Source organism: Pongo pygmaeus, chromosome 19, assembly GCF_028885625.2.
Source record: "Pongo pygmaeus isolate AG05252 chromosome 19, NHGRI_mPonPyg2-v2.0_pri, whole genome shotgun sequence".
Classification (NCBI taxonomy): domain Eukaryota; kingdom Metazoa; phylum Chordata; class Mammalia; order Primates; family Hominidae; genus Pongo; species Pongo pygmaeus.
This window is the reverse complement of record NC_072392.2, coordinates 99,717,145-99,730,595: the sequence shown is the minus strand read 5'-3', so window position 1 is coordinate 99,730,595 and position 13,451 is coordinate 99,717,145. Positions and strand designations below refer to the sequence as shown.

Sequence of the window (13,451 nt, the reverse complement as noted above, 5' to 3'; positions counted from 1 at the left end):
ACATCACCTACCACTATCACCACCAACCACATCACCCACCACTATCACCACCAACCACATCACCCACCACCAACCACATCACCACCAACCACATCACCCACCACTATCACCCCAACCACATCACCTACCACTATCACCCCAACCACATCACCCACCACTATCACCCCAACCACATCACCTACCACTATCACCACCAACCACATCACCCACCACTATCACCACCAACCACATCACCCACCACTATCACCCCAACCACATCACCCACCACTATCACCCCAACCACATCACCTACCACTATCACCACCAACCACATCACCCACCACTATCACCCCAACCACATCACCCACCACTATCACCACCAACCACATCACCCACCACTATCACCACCAACCACATCACCCACCACTATCACCCCAACCACATCACCCACCACTATCACCCCAACCACATCACCTACCACTATCACCACCAACCACATCACCCACCACTATCACCACCAACCACATCACCCACCACCAACCACATCACCACCAACCACATCACCCACCACTATCACCCCAACCACATCACCTACCACTATCACCCCCAACCACATCACCCACCACTATCACCCCCAACCACATCACCACCAACCACATCACCACCAACCACATCACCCACCAACCACATCACCACCAACCACATCACCACCATCACCTCCAACCACATCACCCCCAACCATATCACCCCCAACCACATCACCTACCACTATCACCCCCAACCACATCACCACCAACCACATCACCTACCACTATCACCCCCAACCACATCACCCCCAACCACATCACCACTATCACCCCCAACCATATCACCTACCACTATCACCACCAACCACATCACCCACCACTATCACCACCAACCACATCACCACCAACCACATCACCAGCAACCACATCACCCACCACTATCACCCCAACCACATCACCTACCACTATCACCCCCAACCACATCACCACCACTATCACCCCCAACCATATCACCTACCACTATCACCACCAACCACATCACCCACCACTATCACCACCAACCACATCACCCACCACCAGCCACATCACCAGCAACCACATCACCACCAACCACATCACCCACCACTATCACCCCAACCACATCACCTACCACTATCACCCCCAACCACATCACCCACCACTATCACCCCCAACCACATCACCCCCAACCACATCACCAACCACATCACCACCAACCACATCACCCACCAACCACATCACCACCAACCACATCACCACCATCACCTCCAACCACATCACCCCCAACCATATCACCCCCAACCACATCACCTACCACTATCACCCCCAACCACATCACCACCAACCACATCACCTACCACTATCACCCCCAACCACATCACCCCCAACCACATCACCACCACTATCACCCCCAACCACATCACCTACCACTATCACCACCAACCACATCACCCCCAACCACATCACCCCCAACCACATCACCACCACTATCACCCCCAACCACATCACCTACCACTATCACCACCAACCACATCACCCACCACTATCACCACCAACCACATCACCCATCACCAACCACATCATCACCACCATCACCACCAACCACGTCACCCATCACCATCACTACCAACCACATCACTGACCACCATCACCACCACTCACATCACTACATCACCCACCACCAACCACATCACCCGTCACCAACCATGTCATCACCAACCACATCACCCAGCACTATCACCACAAACGTTACTACCAACCACATCACCTCCACCACCACCCCCAAATCACATCACCACCACCACCACCACCAACCACATCACCCATTACCAACCACATCATCACCAACCACATCACCTCAACCACCATGCTCCCAACCACATCACCACCATCGACCACATCACCCACCACCCCCCCCAACCACATCACCACCATCATCACCAACCACATCACCCACCACCAACCACATCACCCCCAACCACATCATCACCAGCCACAACACCCACCGCTATCACCACCAATCACATCACCACCAACCACATCATCACCAACCACATCACCCATCACCATCACTACCAACCACATCACCCACCACCATCACCACCACTCACATCACTACCCCATCACCCACCACCAACCACATCACCTGTCACCAACCACATCACCTGTCACCAACCACATCACCCAGCACTATCACCACAAACCACATCACCCACCACCACCAACATCAACACCACCCCAACCACATCACCATCACCACCACCACACAACACCAACCACATCACCTCCACCACCATGCCCTCAACCATATGACCACTACCATTACCACCGACCACATCATCCACCACCATCACCAACCACATTCAACAACAACCACACCACCACCACCATCACCAACCACATCACCAACCACAACAACCATATCGCCATCAATAACCACATCACTCACCACCACCACCATCACCGTCACCACCACTGCCACCCAGGTGCTGGGTACTGTGCCAAATCAACTTTCAGGGCCTGTGGATGGGCCTCCTCTTCACAGGGAGAGCACCCTGACTCTGCCAGCCCACAGCGGTGGGCAGCTCCAAGGCCTCTTAGACACTGGCGAACTTGCCAAAAAGGTCAAGGTGATACATGAGGCACCAGGGTCAGCGGATCCCCAGCCATAGGCCCTGTGTCAGCTCCACGGGCCCCACAGTCTCGGCCCCTCCAGGCAGCACTGGGAGGAGCTGTTCTCTCTCCCGAGTGGGGTCTTCATCCCTCTGCCCAGGCCCAATAAACTGACTTGTCAGACAGGAGTGGCCCAGTCTCAGGTGAGCAGAGAGAGAAACCGAGCCAGGGGTGAAGATCGAGGGTGGGGGACAGAGGAAGGAAGGGCGGCGCTGAGGACGGATCTGCTTCTAAAATCCCTTCAGGGTTCCTAGGGCTGGGCCCTGACTGAGCTGGCACAGAGCTGCGGATGGCGCTCACCTCTGGGTCAGTGGAGGCGGCGAGAGGCTCCTTCCTGGGCACTGCCAGGATACCCTGCACTTCTCCTGGCAGCCTGAGTATGGGAAATGGTGAGCCCCCAGGGCTCCAGGCCCCGCCCAGCCCAGCTCTCCAGGACCATCGGCCCGCCTGCATGCTTGCCTGTGGCCCCTCAGCTGTGCCCCCCCTGCCCAAGTCCAGTGGCCAAGGCCAGCCCAAGGGAGCCTCCCAGGGTTGCCATGACTACCGGCTCCTGCACACGGAGGACACAGCACACACAGATTTCTGCACACGGTGGTCCTGCTGCTCCGTGGGTGGTCTGAGGCTGTCACTGAGCGGCCCCCACTCCAGCCAGTCACCCTGGCACCTTGTCGTCTCCATCCCACGGGCAGCAGGCCTGGCCTGGGACCATTCCAGGAACCCGGGGCAGGGGCCCTGCTCCCTCGGGAAAGAGGGGTATAAGGCTGAGCGTGGGGATAGTGGGGTCTGCGGGGGCCCAGCCCGAGGTGAGTCAGGACAGCCATTCCCCTGCCCGGGAGGCAGGGGGAATTTGTGAATTTCTGATGCCTCATCCAGCCTGGCTTGGCCCTGGGAACTTCCCAGACATGAGGTGACTCAGCAGAGGCGGCGGGGCAAGGGGGGCGGCGGGGGCTGCCCTGCAGGGCCCTGGCAGGCTCCTGCTGTGCTGAGCCAGTTCCCAGCCCAGGGCCGCCAAGGCCCCTTCCCCTCTCGTGTGTGAACGCGGCCACGTGGACTCAAGGGGCCTCTCCCGGTCATGGCAGCAGAGGAGGGGTCTGTGAGTGCTGGTGGGGGACGTGGGCTGTGAGCTGGCCTCTGTGGCGGGTGGGCGGGTGGAGAGGAAGAGCTGGCCCAAGGGACTGTGGAGCAGGGCCAGGCCCAGGCCCAGGGCAGGGGGCGAAGGTGCCCGCGAGCCAGGGGCTTCCCGGACCACAGGGCTGGGACTGCCATGGGCCGGGGCCAGACCACAGGCCCGGCGGCCAGGGAGGGGACTCGGGGTTGGGAAGGGAAGTGCTGGCTTCCCCTGCTTGGGGACACTGGGGCATGCCTGTGGGGTGAGTGTGGGCTCCCCTCGGAGTTGGAAGCTTGCCACTGCCTCGCCCAGGCCCGCCTTGAGTCCCCCAGGCCTTCCCACCCCCACACCCTCCTGGGGAAGTCCCTCCCGCCTTTTCCTCCCCGGGATGGTGGGAAGCAACTAAGTCCAAAAGTTGGGTCTGGAGAAGGGATTTCTCCAGGATCCTGGCCTGAGAACCCTGTACCTTGAGCTCTCCCACACCACATCAGGTGGGGGCGGGACACACCCCGGTGTCCCACGGGGCCCTCAGTGGGCAACCAGCCTGTCTCTGGACTTGGGGGACCCTGCTGTGCTGCCTTATCTGAGCCTACTAAGGAAGGGTCCCCGGCCCCACAGTCTGGGGAATGAGAGGGAAGGGGATGGGGGCTCCAGCCTAGCCCCTCCCTGCACCTGACCAGCCTCACCAAGCTGGGGGCCCCAAAGTGCTGTCTGTGCCCAGAGTCAGGCAGGGCCGCTGATCTGGGGATCTCTTTCACTTCTTTTTCCCTTTCATTCTGGAAATGGGCCAGCTGGATTGCTGTCTCCTTATCATACAAACATCATGTCTTTGTATTTTCACCATAATAGCTCAGGTAATAAAGCACAAGAGAGACCAGACACGGTGGCTCACGCCTGTAATCCCAGCACTTTGGGAGGCCAAGGTGGTGGATCACTTGAGGTGAGGAGTTCAAGACCACCCTGGCCAACATGGTGAAACCCTGTCTCTACTAAAAATACAGAAATGATCCGGGCATGGTGGTGTGCGCCTGTAATCCCAGCTATTTGGGAGGCTGAGGTGGGAGAATTGCTTGAATCTGGGAGGCAGGGGTTGCAGTGAGCAGAGATTGTTCCACTGCCCTCCAGCCTGGATGACAAAGTGTGACTCCGCCTCCAAGAAAAAAAAATCACGAGAGGAAGTGGAGTCACACGAGACCCTGGCCCTGAGGCCCTCACATGAGCGATCTGGGACCACTTCTGGGCACAGCTGCAAATACACTTCTCCAGTATCACACGGGGTCGCACGCTGCACCCCAATTCCGTGGCCCAGGCATCCTGCGTACTGAGCCTACCATGAGAGACCCTACCATCCCCCCAAGGGACTGGGGTGGCCTCTTGCTTCTGGAAATCCTGGCTCGGGTGGCAGCTGCTTCCAGGGCTTCTCACTGGCTGCTCAGCAGGCCAGCACCTCAGAGACGAGACCAGGCAGGGGAAGAGCCTCTGCCCGGCATCTCCCTTGCCCCGTGGGCACGGGCCCTGCACATGGCTGGGGGCTCTCAGATGCTTACTCTAAAGGCGTGGATTTCTCCCCCACTGTCCTCGCCTTAGCTTGAAACTTGGAAGCAGATTCTGCAGGCCCTGCCAGGTGGTCACTACTGTGGTGACCCCTGCGAGTGTGGGGGTGGGACTGCCGGCCACCTAAGGCCCTCCCTATCCCACTCAGCTGCCGAGGAGCCCGGGAAACCCCAGGACAGAGCATCACGCCTCTACTGTCACCCCCACCTCCCAGTGTTTGGGGATGGCACCGTGACTGGCCAGCAGAGCCACAGGCAGACCAGGCTGTCACCTCCCCAGCCCCCGCCTGCCGACCAGTGGCCAACCCCAGACAGAGCCTGTGCCTCAGCTGCCTGGGAGCCGAGTGTAGCCTGGGATCCGGCCAGGGCCAGATCGCGTGGGCCAAGGCCAGCCGGGAACCGGGCTGAGGGCTCTTTCCTCTTGGCAAAGTCCCTGTCTACCAAGTGCTGTGGTTACCAGCCCAGGCGGAGGCAGCTGGGGGCCAGGGAGGGGGTCTTGACCTAGGCCTCCTCAGATCAAGTGCCCCATCCTAGCACTGCCTGCAGTGGCACCTCCCCCACCTGGGGCTTCAGACTCGTGACGTAGTGCTACCATGCTCTCAAGGTCGGTCGTGGGCCCACCACGGGGCTGGTAAGAGATGGAACATGACCGAGTCTAAGTTGCTGGTCCAGGCCCATAGCCCCAAGTGCTCCGCTGGGGGCTGAACACGGCCTGTCCCCACCCGCATGCATGGTCAGGGCACCCTGGCCCCACACAGAGCCTGCCTGGGGCCGCTCTGCCAGGCTTCCCATCAGCTCTCATCACAGGGATGCAGTACAAGTTTAGATGTTCCTGGGGAAGGGACCAGTAAGTGGGACGCGGTGTCGGCAGGGACATCGAGGACTGCACACTGGCCTCCAGCCGGCTCCCCCCACTGCCCAGCCGGCCCAGGCCGGGTTTGCAGCTCTAGATACAGACCAGGCTCTGGCCCCAGCTCCAGGGCCACCTCAGCTCTGCCCAAGATGCTGTAGAGGCCTGGCTCAGGCGCCCGGCTAGCTGAGGAAACGGTTTCGGGAGACAGCAATGCCAGGAGGGCTGTGGCCACCCCCAGGTGGCTCAGGTCCTCGGGCACAGCCCCATCCCTGGAGGCCAGTCTGACCCGGCGCCCAAGGTCCAGCCAACTAGACAAGGAGGCAGGCTGTGCCTGGACCTGCTGTCCCAGGGTGGCCCAGCAGCAGGAGGACTGGGGAACAGCTGCACAACAGCTGGGCTGGAGTCTTGATGCCCACTGAGCCTGGCCCTGGCCTAGGGCTGCTGTGTGGGGAGGCCGGCACACAGTAGGTGAGAGCTGGCCACATGGGCTTACAGCAGAGGTGGCCCTAAGTGGCCAGGACAGCCGATGGGAGCCAGCCTGCCTCCTGCCAACCTGTCTGCCAGGCTCCCTGCCATGGATGGCCAAGAAGGGCAACACATGCTGGGCAGCCCAAGGGGTACAGAGCATGCTGGGGCCCTGGAGCCCAGGACTTCCCGGAGAGCCACTCCCTCTGTAAGGGTTGGTCCAGCAGCCGTGCCAGCAGCCCCCATCCAGGGTCCCGAGGACCCATACACCAGAGGCTGGGCCTGGGCAATCGGATGGCCAGGTGCCCACTGTGCCCCACCCCACTCTCCTGCCAGGCTGACCCTGCTCCACCCTGTGGCACCAGACTGAAGGCAGACGGAACAAGAGGATGGCAGGGCCTGGGAGCCGGGAGAGGAGGGCGCAGAGCCGGCAGAGCAAGCATTTGTTTTGAGTTAAGTGAGCTGCCGAGACAGCATCCTCCTTTTCTGGAAACTGTGAAATGGGTTGTTAAAAAAAAAAAAAAAAAAAGCCTCGCTGAGATGGCGGCAGCTCCAGAGAAGCAGCGAGGCCCTTCCCAGGCTCCCGGCTCCCGCTGCTTCCGGAAGCCCAGCTGCCGGGCTGCTGGCATGGGCCTCCCCGGCTCCGAGTCTGGCGGCTGCACCCGCCGCCTGCGCCAGCTCCCACCCCCGACCCACACCCGCTCAGGCTCCCCTCTTCCCTCGGCACTGGCTTCCGCTCCACACCTTCCCCGCCCCCCACAGGGCCCGCCCAGGCGGGGGACACCAGGAGTGGCTGGGAAGGGAGTGATGGGCGGTCCCAAGCACCCTTCCCACGAGCCAGGCTCCCAGGGGAGCTGTGCAGGATGGGAGGGGAAGCAGGAAGGAGGAGCAGCCCCCCTGCTGGCCCTGCCCCACATTCCTCATTCCGGGAAAGTTGGGGGAGGAAGCCGCCCTGCACAGGTTCCTGCGTGGATGCAGAGGGGAGGTGCAGCCCGCTTGGAGGCAGGGGTGTAGCATCTGACCATTTGGCTGCCCAGAAAGAGGAATGAGGGATGGGGTGGGGAGACCAGGCCCTGCCTGGGGTGAGAGGCCACTCTGGGACCGCTGCCCGCACCAGGAGACCAGAAGCTGCTGTAGCAGGGGCTAGAGGCCCAGCCACATGCTACCACAGTGTGCAGATGTGTCTGGGAGACAGGCAGGTGCATGCCGGGTGTGCAGGTAAGTTTGCAGGCTCAACCCCCAGATACAACCCAGTGATGCTTCCCCCACCCCGGCTGCAATCACTAGTGGTCCAGACTCAAGATGTGGGGTGCACCTCACACTTCCACACACTCACACTTGCACAGAGGCAGGGGAAGGACTGTGTGCGAGACTCACGGGGTGTGTCTGAGTGTGCAAACCTGTCTCTGGGCGTGTGCACGTGACTATGGGTGTGCACACAAGGTCTGACTGTGATCGCATGTCTGGGATGAGTGGCTACACACACACACACACACACGTCTGTGGGTGTGCGTACCTTGGCAGACTCTGTTCTCGGGCACGGGATCCACACAGCTGGGCAAGTCCTCAAAGATGCTGCTTCCCAGGGCTCAGGCCTCCACCAGACTTATCCTCTTACTGACCTGAACCTTGGCAAAGGCTCTTGGCCTCCGCTGTGCACAAGGTGGCATGGAAGGGGCACCGGGATCAACAGCTGCCCTGGGTTGGGGCATGTCCCAGCCCACTGGTGGTAGAGAGGGCCTCAGATCTGCATCAAGTTGCAGCTCCAGTCCCCCAGCCCCCTGCTGCATGGGAGCCAGCCCCCAACCCAGCACAGCCGCTCAGTTCTGAGCTGCCTCTCCTGGATCAGTGAGACCCCAGACCCTAAAGTGGCCCCTGGGAGTCTTGTGGATTCTGGGGGGCAGCCAGTAGGCCATGTGGCCAGGTCCAGCTCCCCTCTGCGGTGGAGAAGCAGGCCCCAGCGTTTCTGGGGCTGTCCTGGAGCCCTCTCCTATCTGAAGCCCTCTCCAGGGCCCGCAAACTGTCCAGATCCGGGGCGGCCCTCTGTCCCGACTGCACACCTGCTGCCACCAGATGTCCATCTGTCCAGCACGGCTCCCTCCACGCCTGGTGGGACACGGGGCCCGCCCTGCTTAGTGTTGCCTCTTCTGCCCCCACAGCCTGGAAGTGTCTGAGAATACCTTGGCCCCCTGGGGCCACCAAACCTCCCCACCACCCATGGCTCCATGAAGGAGGCTGGACAAGAAGTGGAGACTGAGGCGGGCACAGGGAGAAAAGAGTAACAGAGAAAAATGGGGTGCGAAAGGATGGGAACCAGCATGGGGGCAGCGAGGGAGCGGCTGCAGGGAAGGCCAAGAGCATGCAGCCATGGGCTCAGCTCAGGACCTGCAGCAGCCTGTGGGAGGGGCGCCCGCCCAGGAACAGGAGCACGTCACCCGGGAAGCCCCTTGGCTGGCTCAGGAGAACCTTCCAGAAGCCTGCGCTGGCCCAGAGGCAGTGTCTCTCAGGCCTTAATAGGAAAACTCTGTGGTTGCTGTGTACCCAACCCAATCAGTGTGGAAACGGCCGGGAGGTGATGATGACAAGATGGGCTCAGCCACCAACAGCCCAGAACTAATAAAAGAAAAGGAAAATCGGATATAAGTCTGGTTCTTATTAAAAGAGTAAATTTAGCCCTTTGGCTAGGGCTGGGGGAGGGGTGGCCGACGCTCCCCATGGGGTCCCTCCTCGGTCTCCCTACCCTGAGAGCTCTGTGCCTCTGTGCCGAGTGACTCAGAGCAGCCATGGTGGGGGCTGAGGGCGGGACACAGGCAGGCTCCCTCTCTGCTTCTCCAGCTCTTCACACCTTCTCCCATGTCTCTCACCGGCTGTCCTGGGCAGGCGGATGGCCAGGACCTCCCCTTGCCCCCAAGACACTCTGGAGGGCTGTGGGGCGGCCGGCCAGGGGCGTGGGAAGGCAACCAGAGTGGTCAGCACCACTCCCTCGCGCCACCCCCACAGCTGGATGAGTCTCCCCGCCCCAAACTGAACGCTTCGCATCCCACCATCTTGAGACAGCCAGTTGTGGGGAGATGGACACCCCGGTGAAGATGTCAGGGGCACACGCACACACACCCCAGCCCAGGAATCCACCCTGACCCCCAGGTCCCCACAGAGCAAGGGAGGCCATGTGGACACCCGCCCTGCCCTCCTACACTCCGGCCTCTCAACCGGGGCCCTCCCTGCCCTGACCCCGGACATGTCCAGTCTAGCTGTGGACATGGAGGGGACAACAGGGCACCGGATGGGGGTGCAAGGCCGGCCCGGGCACAGCAGCCACAGGATGAGCCCCAACAGAGCCGGGCTGCAGGGAGACTCTAGTGCTCTTGGCCCTGTGTCCACACAGCCATGTGGCCCTGCTGGCCAGCCTCTCCCATCCTCCAAGTGGACCAGCCATAGGCTGCAAGCATGCTCCTAACTCCTGCCACCTGGTCCACACAGGCGACGCCAATGACACAGGCTCCATGCCAGAGCAGCTGAAGAAAGGTGGGCGGAGGCAGGTGCAGGCTCGGGATGGCCAGGGGGCAGGCTCTCACGTTCCTGTGTGCTCACCCATCCTTGTGGACATGTCCACGCACATACACCATCCTCATGGACACACACACACATGCACACGTACACCCATCCTTATGGACACACACACGTACACACGCACATACACCATCCTCATGGACACACACACACATGCACACGTACACATGTGTGTACACCCATCCTTATGGACACACACACGTACACACGCGCATACACCATCCTCATGGACACACACACACGCACACGTACACGTGCGTACACCCATCCTTATGGACACACACACGTACACACGCACATACACCCATCCTCATGGACACACACATGTGCATACACCACCCTCATGGACACACACACATGCACACACCCATCCTCATGGACACACGCACACACATGCATACACCCATCCTCATGGACACACACACGCGCATACACCATCCTCATGGACACACAAACACTTGTGCATACACCCATCCTCATGGACACACGCACACACGCACACACACCCACCCTCATGGACACACGCACACACATGCCTACACCCATCCTCGTGGACACACACACGCGCATACACCCATCCTCATGGACACACAAACGCTTGCGCACACACCCATCCTCATGGACACACACACACGCGTGCATACACCCATCCTCATGGACACACACACACACACACACACATATTACTTGTTTCCTAGCCTGGCCTGCCTGGAGGTGTGAGGCCAATGGTCTCCCTGGCAGGGTGGGGCGCTCTGCCCACAGCCAGCCTGGGCCATCCGCAATGGTTCTGTGGGTAGTTGCAGCCCCCAGAGCTGGGGTCCCTGCACCCAGGCGAAAGAAACGATGGTCTGTGTCAGCTTAAGCAGGGCTGGGGGGTAGGTCAGGGAGCAGGGACAGCTTCGCACGCTGTGGTCACCACGTCCAGCGTGGAGGTGGCTATGTTGGCCGGAAGAGCTCCACCTGCCACCGAGGGGGCTCAGGTCACTCCTGCCCCTGGTGCTGAGAAGGACCGGGTGCCAAGGGCCTGATTCCCAAAATGAGGTTGGCTCAGGCTGCAGTATCCCAGGAAGGGGCTGGGTGGGGGCTGGGGCCAGCACAGGTCACTGCAGGCTGAAAGGGCAGGGACCAGCCCCCACTGATGACCGGCCCCCGCTAAAGTGCCATTTTATGTTATTTCCCAGCCAATCGCTTTTGGTACAGCTGGCTCCAGCCACATGGGGCCTCGCACTCGTGTTACACTTCCAGGGGGACATATGCCCCTTGCCAAACTCTGTTTCTCAAGGCTTGGTTCACACCCAGTCACCTTCAAAAAGCCCAGCCTGCCCTCCTTCACAACGAAGGTCCCCCTTGGAACTCCCCTCCAGGCAGCACCCTGCTGCGACCCCAAGGGGCTGAGCACACCTGTCCCCTGCTGTGTGGCACCGAGCCAGGCATGGGCAAACCCAGGGTCCAGGGAGATGGGTGGAAGAGAGGAAGGAACCAGAAGCTGCCAGCGGACGGGTCTCAGAGGGCGGGGGTCACACGGCCAGGTGCCCTCCTCCAGCCCCCTCGCCCGGGCCCATCCCCAGCCCCCTGCGCAGCATCTGGTGGCCCTGGAAGAGGGGCCAGGGCAGGAAGGGCAGAGCCCCGATGGGAACTGGGGGGCAAACATGCAGAGTGCACGGCCGCAGGCGAGGACAGTACGCCGTGGTGGGTAACGGCCGCAGGCGAGGACAGTACACCGTGGCGGGTAACGGCCGCTGGAGGACAGTACGCCGTGGCGGGTAACGGCCAGTCGGGTGGAGACGCGACAGGCCGGGGTGGGAAACGGAGAGCACACCGGGATCCAGGGAACACACGGGGCGTCTCAGCGCAGTGTGGCAGCGCCAGGGGAGTGGGCACGGCTGGGCCCAGGGGGTGCCTGCCGCCTCCACCCCCAGCCTCACCCCGTCCCGGGGCCTTGGGGTTGGGGACACATGGTGAGGCTGTGATGAACCCCGGGGAGCCTCGGTCCTTCCTGCCCCCGATGGCCACGCCAGGCCCTCCGGATGGCCGGCGCTCCTGCCGCACGGACCCACGCCCTCACGACACACACGTTCATCTTATTCATCTTAGTTTTCACCTCAGCCTTCTGAGGTAAACACTGGGCGTTCCTAGGAACTCTGCAGGGGAGCGGGCGAGGCAGGTGGCTCAGGCAGGGAACTCTGGGTAGATGGGGCTGGCCGAGGGGGTTTGGGGCCCGGGCGGGAGGCCCGAGGGAGAAAAGGCCCTGGTGAGGTCCGGCAGCTCCTGGTGCCCTCAGCACCCAGCCCAGCAGCCCGAGCTCCGCCTCTGTGGGGTCCGGGCTGTGATGCTGGCCGCCTGCACACCCTGCCGGCCTCACGGACCATTGGGAGAACCAGCGCCCTCCTAACCCTCTGCTGCTCAGACAAGACCTGCCCCAGAGGCCAGGGTGCCAGGCATTGGCTCTCGCTGAAGGAGGTGCCCCCACACCACTGCCCCTGCCCCAGGACAGGTCCTGCCTTGGGACGAGCCGCTCTGCTGCCAAGGGGGACATCGAGGGGGCCATGGCTGGTCCTGGGCAGGTGGCTTGGGTTGCTGTGTGGGGGCTCCTCGGCGTGGGTAAGGGCCCAGAAGGCACCCCCAGAGCTTCAGAGGAAAGTCTAGAGACACGCTCAGACCACACGGGTCCAGCAGGCCAGGTCCAGGGCCAGCTCCCCATCCCAAGGGCACCCAGATGGGCTGCCAGTGTTGGCTCAAGGTGGGCTGGGGGAGCCCCCGGGGTGGCTGACGCACCTGCAGACCCCACCCGGGCAGGCAGCTGACGCAGAAACGGAAGGAGAAAGCACTGCCCAGACCAGAGGACACAGCGGCCCCAGCACCCCATAGCGAGCCCTGTGCTCCATCCAGAGAAGGACACCTTAACCTGGCTGGTACATGAACAGTTGCTGAGTGCCCATGACAGGCTAGGGTCACGCACTCTCGCCCTGAGCCCAGCCTGGAGTCCAGGGAAGCCACAGGTGGTCTGAGCGGCCTGCCTCCTGCACGGGCCCTGGGACCTTGCTGCAGCCCCCCCCCCCCCCCCGCGGCCTTGTGGCTGTTTTGGGGTCAGCTCACTCCACCAGGGCAGGACGTCTGGGAACGGACCTCCCACAGGTGCTGAGATGACACTGCACCTGTGCGGACAGCACTGCCCTGGCTGGGGTGGGGACGGTCCATGGGTATCC

The 13,451-nt window shown here is 61.6% G+C and overlaps 1 protein-coding gene across 8 annotated transcripts in view; it reads right to left on the bottom strand.

Annotated features, from left to right (window-relative positions):
• The window catches only part of BAHCC1 (BAH domain and coiled-coil containing 1), a 75,658-nt gene that overhangs the window by 41,058 nt on the left and 21,149 nt on the right, over positions 1–13,451 (bottom strand). The window lies entirely within an intron of this gene.